The sequence below is a fragment of the Ovis aries genome, chromosome 1, assembly GCF_016772045.2.
Source record: "Ovis aries strain OAR_USU_Benz2616 breed Rambouillet chromosome 1, ARS-UI_Ramb_v3.0, whole genome shotgun sequence".
In the NCBI taxonomy this organism is placed as follows: Eukaryota; Metazoa; Chordata; class Mammalia; order Artiodactyla; family Bovidae; genus Ovis; species Ovis aries.
The window spans coordinates 143,132,806-143,153,679 of NC_056054.1; the positions used below are offsets into that span (position 1 = coordinate 143,132,806).

The 20,874-nt window shown below is 40.4% G+C and overlaps 1 non-coding gene across 1 annotated transcript; it reads right to left on the reverse strand.

Moving 5' to 3' along the window:
• Positions 1–12,127: 12,127 nt before the first annotated feature.
• On the reverse strand, positions 12,128–12,199 carry TRNAC-ACA (transfer RNA cysteine (anticodon ACA)). The gene has a single exon. It is a non-coding gene; the product is annotated as a tRNA-Cys (tRNA).
• Positions 12,200–20,874: the final 8,675 nt, after the last annotated feature.

Below are 20,874 nucleotides of genomic sequence, written 5' to 3' on the forward strand. Positions count from 1 at the left end.
TACCAGACCACCTGACCTGCCTCTTGAGAAACCTATATACAGGTCAGGAAGCAACATTTAGAATTGGACATGGAACAACAGACTGGTTCCAAATAGGAAAAGGAGTACGTCAAGGCTGTATATTGTCACCCTGCTTATTTAACTTCTATGCAGAGTACATCATGAGAAACGCTAGGATGGAAGAAACACAAGCTGGAATCAAGATTGCTGGGAGAAATATCAATAACCTCAGATACGCAGATGACACCACCCTTATGGCAGAAAGTGAAGAGGAACTAAAAAGCCTCTTGATGAAAGTGAAAGAGAAGAGTGAAAAAGTTGGCCTAAAGCCCAACATTCAGAAAACGAAGATTATGGCATCTGGTCCCATCACTTCATGAGAAATAGACGGGGAAACAGTGGAAACAGTGGCAGACTTTACTTTGGGGGGTTCCCTAATCACTGCAGATGGTGACTGCAGCCATGGAATTAAAAGATGCTTACTCCTTGGAAGGAAAGTTATGACCAACCTAGATAGCATATTCAAAAGCAGAGACATTACTTTGCCAACAAAGGTTTGTCTAATCAAGGCTATGGTTTCTCCAGTCGTCATGTATGGATGTGAGAGTTAGACTGTGAAGAAAGCTGAGTGCTGAAGAATTGATGCTTTTGAACTGTGGTGTTGGAGAAGACTCTTGAGAGTCCCTGGGACTGCAAGGAGATCCAACCAGTCCATCCTAAAAGAGATCAGTCCTGGGTGTTCATTGGAAGGACTGATGCTGAAGCTGAAACTCCAGTACTTTGGCCACCTCATGCGAAGAGTTGACTCATTGGAAAAGACCCTGATGCTGGGAAGGATTAGGGGAAGGAGGAGAAGGGGATGACAGAGGATGAGATGGCTGGATGGCATCACCGACTCGATGGACATGAATTTTTGTAAATTGCGGGAGTCGGTGATGGACAAGGAGGCCTGGTGTGCTGCGATTCATGGGGTCGCAAAGAGTAGGACAGCACTGAGCGACTGAACTGAACTAAACTGACTTCAGGACATGATATAGACAACATAAAGCCCAGAAAATTATTCTGGTAAGACACAGTATATTTATTCTTATGTGAATGACTCAAAAAGTAAGGAAAAACTTTTCATAATCTATTAGAAGCAGATCAGTAATCCAAGAAAACTTTGTCATTTTAACAGATAAGGAAACTAAACTTCAGTTTTGCACTGGATTAATATTGATATTAAATCTCCTTATAATAAATCCATTTAATCTTGATTAGGTCAACCAAATAATCTATTCTCTCTTGCTCTCTTATTTCTCCTATTTCTTTTCTCCCAACTCTTTATAACTTTCTATTTCCATTCAGGCATTTGTCTTTTATTTTCCTCTTTCTTGTTCTGGATCAACCTCATGAAAACCTCTAAAAAATTATTTTAGGAAGTGATTTCTCTTTCTGTTTTTTAAATAACAATCTACATTCTTTAAATATTTTGCATAGAGATTTTTCCTTCAACCTTATTAGTCTTAGTTTTATCTACACATATTGATTATGATGCTTAACTCTTAGTAACTTCAATTTCTAGAAAAAAAGAGCATGTAGGCAATGTGAACTGTCTGTTGTAAACCAGCATCTTTTAGTAGATTGACAAGTTTATGAGTATAGTTTCAGTTCAGTTCAGTTCAGTCACTTAGTCGTGTCCAACTCTTTGTACCCCATGAACCGCAACATGCCAGGCCTCCCTGTCCGTCACTAATGCCCGGAGTCCACCCAAATCCAAGTCCATTGAGTCAGTGATGCCATCCAACCATCTCATCCTCTGTCGTCCCCTTCTCTTTCTGCCCTCAATCTTTCCCAGCATCAGGGTCTTTTCAAATGAGTTAGTGCTCCACATCAAGTGGCCAAAGTATTAGAGATTCAGCTTCAACATCAAACCTTCCAATGAACACCCAGGACTGACCTATATGTTCAGGCATGTTCAATTGCTTCAGTCCTGTCACGACTCTTTGCGACATTATGCACTGTAGCCTGCCAGGTTCCTCTGTCCATGGGATTCTTCAGGCAAGAATACTAGAGTGGGTTGCCATTTCCTTCTCCAGGAGATCTTCCTGATCCAGGGATTGAACCCTGGCTTCCCACATTGTAGGCAGACGCTTTATCATCTGAGCCACCAAAGAGTCAATTATCTCAAAGTGTGACTCAGAACCAACAAGCCTTATGGCTTAACTATGGTCAAGAGGTACCCTCCTTAAAGGATGCAGCCCCTATATCCAAAGTTACTTCCCAAAGATGACCATAGAGAAAGAAACAGACAAACTCAAGAGCTGACAATGTTCTATAGGACACCAGATGTAAATGGGATGACATTACTTTGCTGTCAAAGGTCTGTATTGCCAAAGCTATGGGTTTTCTGGTAATCATGTATGAATGTGAGAACTGGACGATAAAGAAGGCTAAGTGCTGAAGAATTTCTGTTTTCAAATTGTGGTGTTGGAGAGGACTCTTGAGAGTCCCTTGCATTGTAAGGAGATGAAACCAGCCAATCCTAAAGGAAATAAACCCTGAATATTCATTGGAAGGACTGATGCTGAAGCTGAAGCCCAAATACTTTGGCCACCTGATGTGAAGAGCTGACTCATTAGAAAAGACCCTGATGCTGGGAAAGATTGAAGGCAGGAGGAGAAGGGGATGACAGAGGATGAGATGGTTGGATGGCATCACTGACTCAATGGACATGCGTTTGAGTAAATTCTGGGAGTTGGTGATGGACAGGGAGGCCTGGCATGCTGCAGTCCATGGGGTCACAAAGAGTCGGACATGATTGAGTGACTGAACTGAACTGAGCTCAGTCAGATAGTTGACCACTTCTTAGTGCAAATCCAGCAAATGGAAAACTAGAGAGATAATGCTTTCACTAGATTCAAGCCAAGCTCTCAATACTCAAAATGAGACAAAGAGAACACATTAGCTCTCTCTGGAAGGAAAATGATCGATAATAAGAGTACTCAAACCAAGAGGAAAATACCAAAAGTAGTAGTCATCCAGGTCTTTTCTCCAGCTAATCTAAATTTTGGAAAGAGAAGAAAGGGGCGGCTCTTATTACCTTTGCTCACTTGGTCCCTGAGCAGAAATCTAGGAGTCTGACTTGTAAGGAAAGATACTTTTTTTCTGCTTGGTCAGAGGTCCCAAAATCTTAACTGCAATTTCCAGAGTGATCAATGGGTCTCAACAATTGCATCTTCATCATCAAACTGTTGGGGAGGAAGGCTTTTTCCTCTACCTATTTTCATTATGGGACTGAAAGCGAAAATGTTAATTGATCAGTTATGTCCTACTCTTTGGGGCCCCATGGACTGTAGCCCACCAGGCTCCTCTGTTCATGGAATTCTCCAGGCAAAAATACTAGAGTCGGTTGCCATTCCCTTCTTCAGGGGATCTTCCTGACCCAGGGATCAAACCTGGGTCTTCTGTATTGCAGACATATTTTTTACCATCTGGGCCCATCAGGAAAGTCCCATTAAGGGACTAGGGCACTGCAAATTTAACTGACAGAAAAAAAAATTAGCAAGAGGAAAAAAAAAGCTTATTTGTATGGACATGCATGAGAGCACACAAATGAAGTGGCTCATTAAACAGCTAAGATTAGGGGCTCATATATCTAACTTAAAGAAAGGAAGAGGTGAGAAAAGGGTTCTGGGAAAAATGGATGGGTTTCTTTAGAAAAATATATAAATGGGTTCTTAGAGGAAAAAACCCAGGAGATAAGGAAGTTTGCGATGTTTGTTTACGCTTATGCAAGTAGTCTTTTTCCACCTTCTTCACTGCCATAAAAATCTCCTGGAGGAGGGATTTATGATAGTTTAATTCTTTGGGGAGGATCTGACTTTAGGCAGATAAGAGAAGTTCAGAATAAAGGTTCTTGACAGAGGTATATTCTGGATCCCTTTCCACAGTCCATTTCAGCTTTATACACATGAACTTCCGTGTCTGTCCTACTCCATAATGCAAGACATAATTCTTGAAAGTCTCATACCTGCCAGTGGGCTTCCCTGGTGGTAAATGGTAAAGAATCTACCAATGCAGAAGATGCAAGAGACATGGATTTGATCACTGGGTTGGGAAAATCCCCTGGAAAAGGAAATGGCAACCCACTCCAATGTTCTTGCCTGGGAAATCCTGTGGACAGAGGAGCCTGGCAGGCTACAGTCCTTGGGGGATGGACACATCACAAAAGGGCTGGACATGACTTGATGACTAAACAACAAATAACAGGGACAGTGAGGCCTACTGTATTACATATACCTTGTAGTTATATTATATATAGCACATATTTTTTAAACCACTGGATAGCTGAACTGATTCAGTTTTCATTTTATGTTTATGTATTGCTAAACCAAAGGACCTGAATTTAAGCAAACTCTGGGAGATAGTGAAGGACAGGGAAGCCTGGTGTGCTGCAGTCCATGGGGTAGCAAAGAGTTGGAAATGACTTAGTAACTGAACAACAACAATTTTTAAACAATTGTGTGCTGTAAGAAATACATGAAATACATCAGAAACCCTGGTTTACTCTGGTTTCTGGGTCTGACTCTTTGAGACCCCCTGGACTGCAGCCCACCAGGCTCCTCTGCCCATAAGAGTTTTCAGGCAAGAATACTGAAGTGGGTTGCCATTTCCTACCACCATTCCTTGCAGGCAAGCTCTAGTGATAAAGAACCTACCTGGCAATGCAGAAGATGCATTGTATAATCTAGTCTTTTCTTCAAAAGTTATTTTTTTCTTACATAAAATGGAGATCAGTCAGTTCAGTTCAGTTCAGTCACTCAGTCATGTCCGACTCTTTGCAACCCCACAATTCGCAGCCCGCTAGACCTCCCTGTCCATCACCAACTCCTGGAATTTACCCAGACTCATGTCCATCGAGTCGGTGATGCCATCCAGCCATCTCATCCTCTGTTATCCCCTTCTCCTCTTGCCCCTAATCCCTCCCAGCATCAGGGTCTTTTCCAGTGAGTCAGCTCTTCTCATCAGGTGGCCAAAGTACTGGAGTTTCATCTTCAGCATCAGTCCTTCCAATGAACACCCAGGACTGATCTCCTTTAGGATGGACTGGTTGGATCTCCTTGCAGTCCAAGGGACTCTCAAGAGTCTTCTCCAACACCACAGTTCAAAAGCATCAATTCTTCAGCCCTCAGCTTTCTTCGCAGTCCAACTCTCGCATCCATACATGACCACAGGAAAAACCATAGCCTTGACTAGATGGACCTTTGTTGGCAAAGTAATGTCTCTGCTTTTGAATATGCTATCTAGGTTGGTCATAACTTTCCTTCCAAGGAGTAAGCATCTTTTAATTTCATGGCTGCAGTCACAATCTGCAGTGATTTTGGAGTCCCCCAAAATAAACTCTGCCACTGTTTCCACTGTTTCCCCATCTACTTCCCATGAAGTGATGGGACCAGATGCCATGATCTTCGTTTTCTGAATGTTGGGCTTTAAGCCAACTTTTTCACTCTCCTCTTTCACTTTCATCAAGAGGCTTTTAGTTCCTCTTCACTTTCTGCCATAGTGATAAACTATTCCTATAAAACTGATGAAAGACAATGAGATACAGGAGAATGAAAGAACTTGGCATGGTGTTTGGTACACAATAGGGATGAAGCTCCAATATTTTGGCCACGTGCTGCTAAGAGCTGACTCACTGGAAAAGACCCTGATGCTGAGAAAGAATGAAGGCATGAGGAGAAGAGGGTGACAGAGGATGAGATGGTTGGATAGCATATGGACTCAATGACATGAGTTTAAGCAAATTCTGAAATATAGTGAAGTACATGGAAGCCTGGTGTGCTGCAGTCCATGGGGCTGCAAACAGTTGGACACAACTTAGCAAATGAACGTGCTCAGTTGCTTCAGTCATGCCCACTAGGTTCCTCTGTTCATGGATTCTCCAGGCAAGAATACTAGAGTGAGTTGTCATGCTCTTCTCCAGGGGATCTTCCCCACCCAGGGAATGAACCCAAGTCTCTTGCATCTCCTGCATTGCCAGGTAGGTTCTTTATCACTAGAGCTTGCCTGCAAGGAATGGCGGTAGGAAATGGCAACCCACTCCAGTATTCTTGCCTGAAAACTTTTATGGGCAGAGGAGCCTGATGAGCTGCAGTCCAGGGGGTCTCAAAGAGTCAGACCCAACTGACTGAGCACACGTGAGGTGAGGTAGCAACTGAACAACAACAACAGCAGGGATTCATTAAATTTCAGTTGAATCTAAACTAGTTGAACCCAACTCTTTATGATGTCATGAACTAAACCATTATACTTTTCCCCTGTTTCCATTCATTACTTGTCTTACTTTTAACAGCTTTAAATGTGGCAGAGATTTAATAGTGTATTTTACTTTTTCACCTAACATTGAAAGTGAAAATGATAGTCGTTCAGACTTGTCCGACTCTTTGTGACCTCATGGACTATAGAGTCCATGGAAATTTCCAGGCCAGAATACTGGAGTAGGTAGCCTTTGCCTTCTCCAGGAGATCTTCCAAACCCAGGGGTCACACCCAGGGCCCCCACAGGTGAGTCCTTTACTAGCTGAGTCACCAAGGAAGCCTGTTACCTAACATCATCTGATATATATTTACATCATCTGAATCATATATTTATCTGATATTAATTTTGTACCGTGTTGTCTCTCTTAAGGTCACTATGCCATGTTGTCACTAAAAATCAGTCAAGTGGAATCATGTACTCGTTTGCAAGTGCTAGTTATTTATTTGGCAGGCTAGAAGCTTATACTTTTAGATAGTAAATTAATGGCTAAGTTAATCTTCCTTTTTTAATTAAGAAAAGTCAACTAAGCATAAATGTTGATTAAACAGTGATGGCAGCAAACGCAGCATATAGAAAATATATGTTACACAAATTACTTAGCTTGTGTGTCTTCATGAAGAGTAAAGAGAAAATCAAGGTGATTATTTGAAATATATAGGAACAAAGTCTAACAAAACAACGTCTACTTCAACTACATTTGTGAATTTTTGCTGGGATTATCTGTGTAATTGCTTCAATAGTTCACTTGCTACTGCTGCTGCTAAGTCTCTTCAATCGTGTCTGACTCTGTGCGGCCCCAGAGATGGCAGCCCAACAGTGTCCCCCGTCCCTGGGATTCTCCAGGCAAGAACACTGGAGTGGGTTGCCATTTCCTTCTCCGATGCATGAAAGTGAAAAGTGAAAGTGAAGTCACTCAGTCCTGTCCAACTCTTTGAGACCCCATGGACTTCAGCCTACTAGGCTCCTCCATCCAGTACTGGAGTGGGGTGCCATTGCCTTCTTTGAATAATCCACTTAGGTTCTTAAAATTTTATCTAAACTCTGTTTGTTTCAGTCATTAAAAGTGATTATTTTCCCTTCACTGTTATAAAAGTAAATACTGAGAAGATAAATAACAGAGAGGATTACTCAGCTCGTTATAGAAGTACTGAGAATAAAGACAAAATACAAAGATGAAGTTTTAAATTGTTCGCATTATTTTGGATGGGAATGTTCTTGTTGCTCTTGGTCAACATTTCTTAGTCTTAGAATAAACTGTAGAGAATCAATCTTCTAAATCATTCCTACAGGATGTAAATTCATTTGCTCTTCCTCCAGTTAACTTATTTATTTTAGAGAAAATTCAATGTTGAATCTGAGACTTTATCAGGTTAAAAAGCAGCTTAAATCCAGTGATAAAAAGTATTATCTCTCATTTGCACTCACTATCAGTTTGAATTCAGGTATTTGTGAACCACTAGATGTGTTTGCTTGTCTTCCTGTTGATCTTATGATCAAAGAAGAAAGGGGTATAATGTTTATTGTCTAAATACCAAATATTAATTAAAACATTTGATAGGTACAGACACTAAAGGCAAGTAACAAAAAGAAGACATTTTGTTCTTCTGAAAGAATAAAATTGTTTGAACTCCACTCATTCGATATTCTCAGTTTGGTAAGGACTCTTTTCCTCTTACTTTCACAGTTTATATTCAAACATCTAGATACATTTTTCAGATTGCCTTTGGAGACTGCCTGTGAGGATAGGGATTTGCATTCAATTTCGAAGATCATAGAATCTTGTTACAGAGAACATTCATACTACTATGAAATGCAGCAGTCTATGTAGCTCAGACAGTAAAGACTCTTCCTGCAATGCAGGAGATCCAGGTTCAATCCCTGTGTCGAGAAGATCCCCTGGAGCAAAGAATGGCAACCCACTCCAGTATTCTTGTCTGGAGAATCCCATGGGCAGAGAAGCCTGGTGGGCTACAGTCCACGGTATTGCAGAGTCGGACACGACTGAGCGACTAACACTACTACTATATGAAAACTACTGTCACTTGAAATCTAAGTTCTTAAATAAGAAGGAGCACATCTGGTTATACTCCTTGTGCTCTCCTAATGCCTACTGTCTGGAAACTTGCAAACAATTATCTCAGCAAGTAACCAAACAGCTAACTAGTCAGTACTAAAGGCAATCAACCCTGAATATTCATTGGAGGGACTGATGCTAAAGCAGAAGCTCCAGTACTTTGGCCATCTGATGCAAAGAGCCAACTCATTGGAAAAGACTTTGATGCTGGGAAAGATCGAAGGCCAAAGGAGAAGGGGGCGGCAAAGGATGAGATGGTTAGATAGTATCACCAACTCAATGGATGTGAATTTGAACAAACTCCAGGAGACAGTGAAAGATAGAGAAGCCTGGCATGCTGCAGTCCATGGGGTCTCAAAGAGTCAGCAACAACAACAAAACTACAATAAAATCTCACCTGTCATTGATTCAAAGATGTAAAACAACCTGAAAGAGATGAAGCTTAGAGGCATTAGTTTTGTAATACAAGCTTGTAAGAATCTTGAAACTATGAGTAAATGTTATGAGAACAGTATCTTCCCAAGAATTTTGCAAAATTTCTAAGAAAATCAAATAATATACAATTTTTAAAGAATTGATGCTTCTGACCTCTTCATTACTTGGGAGTTGATACCTCCAAACCAGTAGGGAGCAGTTCATATTATGAAGGATTTTACTGCACATTACATTATCTGCCAGGGCCACTCTTCTTCCAGACACCCATGTGACCTGCTTCTTTATATTCCTTTAATCTCTACACAAATATCCCTAGATAAAATAGCATTCTTACTGTTTCCAGAGGACATTCTAGCTTTCTTCCTGTCTTGTATTTTTCACCCTTGGCCCTTAAGACCTATTTGACAATGTGTGTATTTATTCATTTACTGCCTCTCATCTTCTACTAAAATGTAAGCTTTATGTAAAACCAAGGACCTTGCTTGTTTTGCTTATTCTTTGTTCCCAGTGCTGATAGCAACTCCTGGCACATAGAATGCACACAATACATATTTGTGGAGCAAAGGAACAAAAGAATTTGCTTGACTCTGATGCAAAAAACAAATGGCTAAGGAAAAGACATAAATTGGTAAATAACTGGTAGAACATTACACAGTAAAAGGACTCTTTCTATTTGTGCCTGATGTTCTTAAATCTATTTGTTGTTTGCTTTTTGTTGGACTTGAAATGTAGGCATTCAGCCAGAAGCCTGCATGCTGACTAATGAGATAGCGATACAGATCTAGTCCAGTAATATTCATATATTTTACATGCATTAATTTTTCTCTAGTGACATTTTAATATATTTTGGTGAAGATATTCCAAAGGTAATGAAGATATGTAGAGTGAGCACTGAAAGTGATGAGTCTTTTTTTCCATTAGCAAAGACAAATACAGGTATGTTAATATATGCAGAGCATCGAAAATAAGGAGAGAAAATGAGAGAATCCTAAGTAATGGAAAGAAATTAAAGCTCTCCAGTAATGAAAAGAAGGCCAAACTGAAAACATAAATCTTTAGACTCAGCAAGGATTCAAACTGATGTGGAAGTGAGTGGACCAGTGGATTTCATGATGGGATTCATTTTGAAAAAATGTCATTTCCACTGCCAAATAGAGTTCATGATTTAGTGAAAATTCTATCTTCAGTCTAATAGCATGAGCCAACTTCTGCCCCCATATATTCTGATATGAGGAATGAACCAATTCCTGTGCTTATTTGTAAGATTCTAAGAATAATATCAAGAAGGGTGGTCACAGCTTAAGTGAAATCTTGGTGAATTTGTATTAGGTCTTATACTATAGACTGGAGCTTCTATGTAACATGACATTAACAGAATAAAGACTATTTAATTCAAGACTGCTATAGAATCCACCCAAATGACTGAGAAAGATATCAACCAACTCATAATGCACTCCTGATTGTCAGACTATGAGGTATGTATTGGTCCTAGCAGATAGTCAGAATAGCAAGGCAAGGGGGAATCTACTCAGGTCGAGCCAACTAAATCTAAGTCAATTCAGAGAGATATCACCAGTTTTGGGGTTCGGACTCTAAAAAACAACTAACACTGATCACTTTTTTAAAATTGACCATGTTAAAGTGAATCAAATTAGAATATCTCCTCTAATATTGGCTATATAATAGCAAAATCAGGGCAAATAGTTCACACAGTTTGTACCTGAGAGTACGGATCATTCAAATGAATCCAGCTACTTTATTGGGAGGATGGGGAATCTCTCTGGATGGTTAGCTTAGCAGTAGCAGCTGATACAAATAATGCTACATTGGTCTGTTATATATTGGGTTCCATATTTATACAGTAAAAATTAACTTCAGTCTCTTTTCAAAGCAAATCACTGCAGGTGGTGACTGCAGCCATGAAATTAAAAGACGCTTACTCCTTGGAAGGAAAGTTATGACCAACCTAGATAACATATTGAAAAGCAGAGACATTACTTTGCCAACAAATGTTCGTCTAGTCAAGGCTATGGTTTTTCCAGTGGTCATGTATGGATGTGAGAGTTGGACTGTGAAGAAAGCTGAGCGCCGAAGAATTGATGCTTTTGAACTGTGGTGTTGGAAAAGACTCTTGAGAGTCCCTTGGACTACAAGGAGATCTAACCAGTCCATTCTAAAGGAGATCAGTCCTGGGTGTTCTTTGGAAGGAATGATTCTGAAGCTGAAACTCCAGTACTTTGGCCACCTCATGAGAAAAGTTGACTCATTGGAAAAGACTCTGATGCTGGGAGGGATTGGGGGCAGGAGGAGAAGGGGACGACCGAGGATGAGATGGCTGGATGGCATCACGGACTCGATGGACGTGAGTTTGAGTGAACTCTGGGAGACAGTGATGGACAGGGAGGCCTGGCTTGCTGCGATTCATGGGGTCGCAGAGCCGGACACGACTGAGCGACTGAACTGAACTGAACTGAACTAAGGGGTTGGGCTCTTTAATTCAGGCACTAATAAATTGATTTCTAGTTCTTTTGGTAGGAATAAGTGAATATTCATAGAAGTATAGAAATAAAAATGAAAGCCGAAGAATAGATGTAGACAGACATGCAAAACTTTATATTGGTGATTGTCATGGAGCTGATATTTAGATCAGCAATGGAACTGCTTCATATTGTTTTAGGTGACAGCAGTCTCTTATATGGTTTCTGTTGAAAGTTGTCTACTCTATCATCTGAGGGAAGGGACTAAAAACCACAGTTGAGTCAACAGGTTTTCTTCAAAACTTAGTAGGCAAATTTGTCACACTCAGGAGGAATATATTTTATCAAGATTGTTGTAAATCATGATGTCACCCCCTTGAGAGAGTTTCTCTGAGTGTTTCTGCCTACAAATTTTTCAGTTACTTTTGTAGATTTACCCAGGCTTTGAAAAGTTGGCTTGACACTCAAATTTAAAAAAAAAAAAAAAAAGACAAAACTAAGATCATGGCATCTGGTCCCATCACTTCATGGCAAATAAATGGGGTAAAGTGGAAACAGTGACACATTTTATTTTCCTGGGCTCCAAAATCACTTTGGACAGTGACTACAGCCATGGAATTAAAAGACAATCCTTGGAAGAAAAGCTGTGACAAACCTAGACAGTGTATTAAAAAGCAGAGACATCAGTTGCCTACAAAGGTGAAGTGAAGTGAAGTGAAGTTGCTCAGTCGTGTCTGACTCTTTGCGACCCCATGGGCTGTAGCCTACCAGGCTCCTCTGTCCATGGGATTTTCCAGGCAATAGTCCTGGAGTGGATTGCCATTTCCTTCTCCAGGGGATCTTCCCAACCCAGGGATCGAACCTGGGTCTCCCGCATTGTAGACAGACGCTTTACCATCTGAGCCAGCAGGGAAGTCCGTATAGTCAAATCTGTGGTTTTTCCAGTAGTCACACATGGATGTGAGTGTTGGACCATTAAAAAGGTTGAGTGCTGTAGAACTGATGCTTTCGAATTGTGGTGGTAGAGAAAACTCTTAAGGGCCCCTTGGACTGCAAGGAGACCAAACCAGTCAATCCTAGAGGAAATCAACCCTGAATATTCATTGGAAGGACTGGTTCTGAAACGGAAGCTGCAATCCTTTGGCCATCTGATGCAAAGAGCTGACCCATTGGAAAAGATCCTAATGCTGGGGGAAAACTGAAGGCAAAAAGAGAAGGGGCCAGCTGAGGATGAGATGGTTAGATAGCATCACTGACTCAATAGACATGAATCTGAACAAACTCCAGGAGATAGTGGAGGACCAAGGAGCCTGGTGTGCTGCAGTCCATGGGGTCACAAAGAGTTGGATATGACTTTAGTGACTGAAAAACGACTGCACGTTGATGTAGCAAGATGCCACTTGTTTCAAGCTCTAGCCAATATTTCCATTTGCTCTAATCTGAATTTTCCCATAGTGATTCACTTCCCAAAGCAAATAGAGAGTATGAAATAATAAATCGTGATCTGAAATACAGTATACATTTGATAAGCTTATTCTTTTATTTTATCAAATGAGTGAAACTTTTGCCAAGATAAATAAAATATGTTTTCCACATGATATTTAATCATTATAATATTCTTTCTTAAGTTAAAGTTAATTTAATTTCATTGTTATTAGAATGAAATATACAGAATGCAGAATAGAAAACAAAATAGAACTAGGTCTCAATAAACTTCCAAATCTGCTTTCCTTACAGTTGCATATGAAAAGGGAAAAATAGCAATATAGAAGCTTGTTTTCCTGAAACACCATCTGTTATTTTTGTTTAAATTAAGCTCAGTGCTCTAAAGGTTATGGATACTGTACAGTAATTAGCACCATTATGGGAAATGTTTTTAATTTTATGTATTAGACTTCTTCAATTATACAAACATAGAATTCCAAAATGCTCTCTTTTTTTTTTAGTAATTTAATTCATATATTTATTTTTGGCTATGCTGAATCTTTGTTGCTGCTAACATCCCTAAGAATAAGGCTCTCTTTTTATTTTTACTTTGTAGTTGTGGAAACTGAGACACAAAGAGATGAAATCGGTTGCATATAACTGCACTTTAGAGGCAGAGTAAGGTTTTGAAGTCACGTGGTTTAATTCTAGATTCCATTCCCTTTGCTATTACAAGACACCATATCACGTTTTGGAAATTTAAAACCATTAGAAAATTATGGACAATATTCAGTTTATGGTAGTCAAGTTTGGGAAAAGGAGGAAGAAACATATGAAGTGTCACTTATTTATTTATTTATTTCCCTCTCCTCTAATTTATTAAACGGTTTTAAAAATAGATTTATTTATTTATTTATTTTTGGATGTGCTGGGTCTTCATTGCTGTGAGGAGGGTTTTTTCTCTAGTTGTGACGAGCAATGTCTCCTCTCTAGCTGCGGTGTGCGGGCTACTCATCGTGTTAATTTCCCTTGCTGGGAAGCATGGCCTCTAGGGGGCAGGGGCTGTTGAGGCTCTTCGGCTCAGTAGTTGCAGCTCCCAGACTCTAGGGCATAGGCTCAGTAGCTGCGGCACACAGGCCTAGTTGCTCTGAAGCATATGCGATCCTCCTGGATCAGGGATTGAACCAGTGTCTCCTGTATTGGCAGGTGGATTCTTTACCACTGAACCACCGGGGAAATTATACTAAACAGTTTTGAAGCAACTGATACATTATAAATATTTTAACATATTACAATTAATCTTTCTTAAAAATAAAGTGAAAAAATTGAGACCCCCCCAAACTTATTTCAAAACTTAATGAAATTTAATGAGAATGTCCCTTTTATGTACAACACTTTATTCATTTCACGCTATCATTAGATTCCCAGCTTCATGTTATACATTACATGGTGTGTGTGTGTGTGTGTGTGTGTGTGTGTGTGTGTGTGTGTATTAGTCAGTCACTTGCATCCAGCTATTTGCTACCCCATGGACTTGTAGCCCAACAGGCCATCTATCCATGGAATCCTTCAGGCAAGAAAACTTGGGTGGGTTGCCGTTTCCTTATCCAGGGCATCTTCCCAACCCAGAGATCAAACCCAGCCACCCACATTGCAGGCAGATTCTTATATCTGAAGAATATAAGGGAAGAATTCTTATACCGGAAGAATACCAGGGAAGCCCACATTACATGATATATTGTGCTATATAATATAGTCTAGAAATTCTAACCATTGTGCTCAGGAACATTTGTTACCTTCTCTGAAGGGTCTGCCTATATATGAGAATTATTTATCCAAACATGGTTTATACTAGAATAAACTTTACACAGACAGCTCTTCCCATGAAAATGAGATTCATCCCTAAATAACTGCTCCACACCATTTTGGATGCTTTGTCTTCGCCTTTGTACCTTCTAGCCATCACCACTGCCCTGTGCTACTATCCCTTCCCCTTAACTGCGTCTATAGAGATATCTCCTTTATTTTAAAAGTGTCTTTTAAAATTCAGATTCAAGGACTTCCCTGGTGGTCCAATGGTTAAGAATTCACCTTGCAATGCAGGGAATGCAAGTTCAATCTCTGGTTGAGGAACTAAGATCCCTTATGCTGTGGAGAATTAAGCCTGTGCGCCTCGACGAGAGAATCTGTGTGCAGCAACAAGAAAGATCTCACATAACAAAATGAAGACCTCACATAACCACATACCGTACACTGAGACCCCATACAGCCAAATAAATAAATTAAATAAATATATAACAATAAAAATTCAATAAAATAGAAGAAATATATCAAAAATGTTACCAATAATACACGGCACTCTACAATTTAATCTGCTTTACCCTTTGTTTTAATACTTGTTATAGGTTAAATTGTGTCCCCTACAAATTCATATCTTGAAGTCCTAAACCTGAATACATAAGACTGTGACCTATTAGAGAGATTTAGAGACTTAACAGAGATAATCAAGATAATCACTAATAACAGATTATTATCTGAATACATAAGAATGTGACCTATTAGAGAGATTTAGAGACTTAACAGAGATAATCAAGATAATCACTAATAGAATATTATCTTTTGCAGATAGTATCTGCAACAGACCATAATCAAGTTGCAGTGAGCTTATGAAGGTGAGCCTAGTCCTGTTGTAAGAACAGGAAATCCGGAAATAGACACACACTGAGAGAAGGCAATATGGAGAGATACAGAGAGAAGGTAGTCATTCCCAAGCCCGAGAGAGCGTATGGAACGTAGCTTTCCCTCAAAGCCCTCAGAAGAAATCAGCCTTACAGATGATATATTACCTCAGACTTGTCAGCCCCAGAACTGTGAGACGATACATGTCTGTTGCTTAAGCTACCCAGTTTGTGATGTTTTGTTGTAGCAGCCCAAACAAACTAAAACAGTCCTCTTAGATCAAAATGAGCAAAAACACATTTCAAACAGCTTGGCCAAAAATTAGAATTTAAGGAAGGAGACTGGGATCCTTCATAGATTCAAGGAAAGTTGGACAACAAAGACCTGACCTACAGAGACTAGAGCACCCCAGGAACTTGGGCAGCATCTTCCCCTCTCTTTGTCTCTGTCTTACAGACCATATCACCTCTTATCCCTGTTTCTATCCTGCAGACAAATCACGTTTTTGAACGCAACTTTGAGAAAGCCTACAAAAGGTACATGTCCCATAAACTAACAAATGCTTATTAATATTAAGCTTAAATCTCAGTTCCAAACCCATAGGAGACATACATCTGATGGGCATGATGTAAATCAGGCGTCTATCCCTGTTTCAATCCACTACAGCCAGAGAGGCAGAGCTACAGAGGTAAATAAGGCTTTGGGGAGCAGGACCACATTACCACTGTTACGGGGCTTGAGCATATATGTCTTCATGGGCCGCATCATCCTTAAGCAAAACTAATACAATTTTATGTTTGGGACTTCCTGGGTGGTCCAGTGGTTAAGAATCCATCTTGCAAAGCAGGGGGCATAGGCTCAAGCCCTGGTTTGGAAACTAAAATCCTGCATGCTGTGAACCAAGTAAACCCTGCAGCCTGTGCCCTGGAGAACCTGCCTGCCACAACCAGAGAGTCCCTGCGCTGCAACAATAGACCCCACAAGATGCAATGAAGAGCCTGCGTGCTGCAGCTAAGACCCGATGCAGATAAATAAATAAATGGTAGTGGTGGTTTAGTCACCAAGTCATGTCTGACTCTTGCAACCCATGGACTGTAGCCCAACAGATTCCTCTGTCTATGGGAATTTTCCAGGTGAGAATGCTGGAGCTGGTTGCCGTTTCTTCTCCACGGGATCTTCCTGAGCCAAGGATTGAATCTGAGTCTCAGGTAGATTCTTTTACCACTGAGCCACCAGAGAAGCCCAAATATATAAATAAATAATATTAAAATATGAAATGCTAGTATGAAGAATCTTTTTTAAAATTATGTTTTTAGGATTACATTGATTTATAGACTTTATTATACGTTAAAACATTTCTTTGTCATGAAATTAACTTTTCTCCTGATTTTAAAGAATTAAGACATTTTCATGGGCTTCAAAAATTACCGTCCTATAGTGTGCCTACTGTGCCTAATATGACTATTTTTCATGAAGTGAACTTTTTAGGCAAAGATAGGGTATGTATGTATAGCTACACATTTCTATTTAGGTAGGTTTTTCAAAGTCTTTTCTCATCACTTCTCCAATGAGACACAATTTGTGTTGTTGTTAATACAAGTAATATCAATGCTGGAGAGGGTATTTTTTCCTTGTGTGTTCTTCCATCTAATGCCTTTCAGATTTATAACTGACACTTGTTGACTTCCACCACTTGATTCCGATATGGTCTCAAGGGTATAGAATAACCAGGATGCTTCTGATAGAAAAGACGGGGTAAATTATTTAAGCTCCTGGACAGAGCTAAGTATTTTCAAATCTCTTCTCCAGGACATAGGGTTATATTTTATCAGCTATATCCATGATAACATCTCACTGAAGCATATGTCATTAGTCCATCCTTCATAAGTAAAATAAATCAAAAAGTCCATTGATTCACTAAAAATACATATATCTTGCCTTTTAGATGACATTTAATCATGGGTCAAATTGAACAACTGTAGAGGTGTATTTTCTGTGTTAGATGCCTGAAAGGGTTTTGAAGGCTTATTCGACTTCTGTATTATATGCCGCTTCTGAACTCTTTTATTTGTACTGGCAATGATGATAGAAATGAAATAACAAAGACAAGTGTGCGATTATCTCCTGAGTTTCAAATCTAATAGGTTGAGCAAATCTAATAGGTTGGACAGAGGTTGAGTATGACTATTACACCTAAGTGACTATTTCATGGAGCTTCTAGCTGGACTACTATCAAATGACTGAAATATCCAGTGAAGCATAGCTTTGGGGCAATTCACGGTTCTTACAGACATGTAGGTTACTGAAGTAGCAGTAGTGTCAAAGAAATTGGGTGACCAGTTTTGAGAAATCAAATCAAAGTAAGACTCAGTAGAATGCCACAAGTTGCTCAGTGGAGTCATTCCATATTTTAGTTTGTGCATGGGCTCAGTTGGGTCTGATGCTTTGTGACCACAAGGACTGTAGACTGCCTGGCTCATCTGTCCATGGAATTTTCCAGTCAAGAACACTGAAGTGGTTGCCATTTTCTACTCTAGGGGATCTTCCTGACCCAGGGATCCACCTTGCATCTCCTGCATCAGCAGGAGGATTCTTTACCACTACACATGCCACCTCGGAATCTATTGCTGCTGCTGCTAAGTCGCGTCAGTCAGGTGGCCAAAGTATTGGAGCATTAGCTTTAGCACCATGCCATACATTGCTGCTGCTGCTGCTAAGTCACTTCAGTCATGTCTGACTCTGTGTGACCCCAGAGATGGCAGCCCACCAGGCTCCTCCATCCCTGGGATTTTCTAGGCAGGAATACTGGAGTGGGTTGCCATTTCCTTCTCCAGTTCTCCAATGCATGAAAGTGAAAAGTGAAAGTGAAGTCACTTAGTTGTGTCCGACTCCTCACGACCCCATGGACTGACTGTAGCCCCCCAGGCTCCTCCTTCCATGGGATTTCCCAGGCAAGAGTACTGGAGTGGGGTGCCATTGCCTTCTCTGTTGGAAGCTCTGTTGTATTGGTTATTCATTGTCATTTTAGGCTATGCACACAAACGTACATTGCATTCACCCTGAGAACTGCCATCTTTGAGAGCATCTTTTCTTGGGTGTTGAAACTTTCTGCTTTAAAATAACTGGAACTATACCAACTATACTATCAGCTCTTCTGGGCCTCCAGCTTACCATCTGCAGATCTTTGGACTTTGCTTCTGTAACCATATGACCTAATTTCTTATAATAAATCTTTCTATACATAGACATATGTCTAACTGTCTATCTACCTACATTTCCGCTACTGGTTCTATTTCTTTGGAGAACCCTAATACAATGAGTATATGCTAAGTAAAGCTCAGTCTAAGTTTCTTTCTTGTAACATATTTGCTTTTCATATTTACTTTTAATGATTTACCCAAAGTGGAACTAGCTTATTGAAGGCTCTCAAAAGGACTTATTATAAGGAAATAAAATGAAAGAGATGGCAGCTTCCATGATCAGACATCTTTTCAGAGCAGATAACATTGTTTCAACCTAATCATCTATTTTATACTGGACTGGATTAGAGCTTTCAAACTAGTTGAGCAATAACACATTTCTTCATGGTGAATGAGGTACAATAAAAAGTTGAAACTTAAATGGCAGCTGAGGGCTTGTGGGGAGAGCCGGGCAGGATGGGGCACCTGCTCTAAAGATCTATAGGAGAAGTAGCATTCTCCAGCATTACTGGAAATGAGCTTTGTCCAGGCACAGGGATGCTCTTGTATGGTGCCCCAGGCCAAAGAGATGAACTTGTCACCCAGGGTACAAGTGGTTAACAAGGTGAAAGAATAGGGGACCGCTACTGCAGTGGTAGCTGAGGCATCATGGCACTCTGAGTACAAAGATGGCTCCTGGATGTTCCTGGGAAGACTTCCTTATGAGCTGACCGAAGGAGGTATGCTCTGTGTAATTCTCCCAGCATGGAAGATTGTTAGCATTAGTCTCATGTGGGGCAGAAAGACAGGGGTATCTAAAATATTCCACTTAATCTGCTATGAGGACTAGAGAAGTACAATTTTGGCCCTTTACAATTTTAATGGAATCAAGATAAAGGGAAAAATTATCTGAGTCAAACGTGTATCCAGCTACCATCCCCCTCAGGCCCCAGAGGATGTGGATGATACCACCAGAAAGCTCTGGGAGAAAGGCTGTGGGGCTCAGACATCCACATCAGGTTTATCCAATAGCTCAGATGATGAGGCACTCTCAGAAGGGCATGAACAGAAAAAATCCAGAGAACAAAGAAGATCATAGTGAATACTGCTGTTGGAGGTAAAGATGAGTATGGACAGATGAAGAAGCCATTGTCCCTGCCAACCAGAGCCCAGATTTTAAAAAAGAAGGATGCTCAGACTCTCATAAACATACCAAGGTGAAGTCAGAGAGTTTAGAGAGGGCTGCTGCTGCTGCTGCTGCTAAGTTGCTTCAGTTTTGTCCGACTCTGTGCGACCCCATAGATGGCAGCCCACCAGGTTTCCCCATCCCTGGGATTTTCCAGGCAAGAACACTGGGGTGGGTTGCCATTTCCTTCTCCAATGCATGAAAGTGAAAAGTGAAAGTGAAGTCGCTCATTCATGTCCGACTCTTAGCGACCCCATGGACTGCAGCCCACCAGGCTCCTCTGTCCATGGGATTTTCCAGGCAAGAGTACTGGAGTGGGGTGCCATTGTCTTCTCCACTAGAGAGGGCACAGAGCCCTAACAACCAACTACCCAGAGGCCAGCATGGCTGCTGCAAGTGACAGAGTCCTGCAGGGTTCAGAGGTACCTGGAGAGGGGGCTGAGGAAGGAGAATTCAGGTTCTGAGTTGTGCTCTTGATCAGTGGCCAGAGAGAAAGAGAGCCAGAAAGTGACAGAGGTGAAGCTCAGATAGATTTTAGCTGATCTGAAGGAATAGCCACACACATTCTCCAATCCCAGTAACCACAGGCCAGACCAAGGCTGCAACCTACTTAGATCCTCAGATTTTGAAATGAAAGGTTATATTTGAAATGCTCTGGAGCTGGAGCTTGCTATTAACATTATACAATTTCTGGGGCAGAATTTCTTTAAATATTTGAGCATCTGTTTTGGTTTTACTTTGTTTTCTTACAATCATTCAAAATTTTACAATGGTTGAAATTACATAACCAGATTTGTATGGCTCCTTTGTTGAACTCCTGAAGTTTTGATGCCTAAGATTTGAGTAGTGTTCTGTAGGGGTCCACCATATAGTAATCCCCTCCCAGAGTATTTAGCTTAAATATTATAATTTTCTATGTAGCAGGATGTGCTACATAGAGTTAGAAGCACTAGTTGATCTCTATAGTCTTTTATAGTTCTAAACTCCTTAGGTTACTATGGGAGAATTTCAACCAGCATAGAGGGAACTTGTTAATATCATGTGGTTTTTCTAGTAAGCAGTAAAATATATAGGAACTATTTAGGATTGTGCTTCTATACAGTTTTATGTATCAGTAGT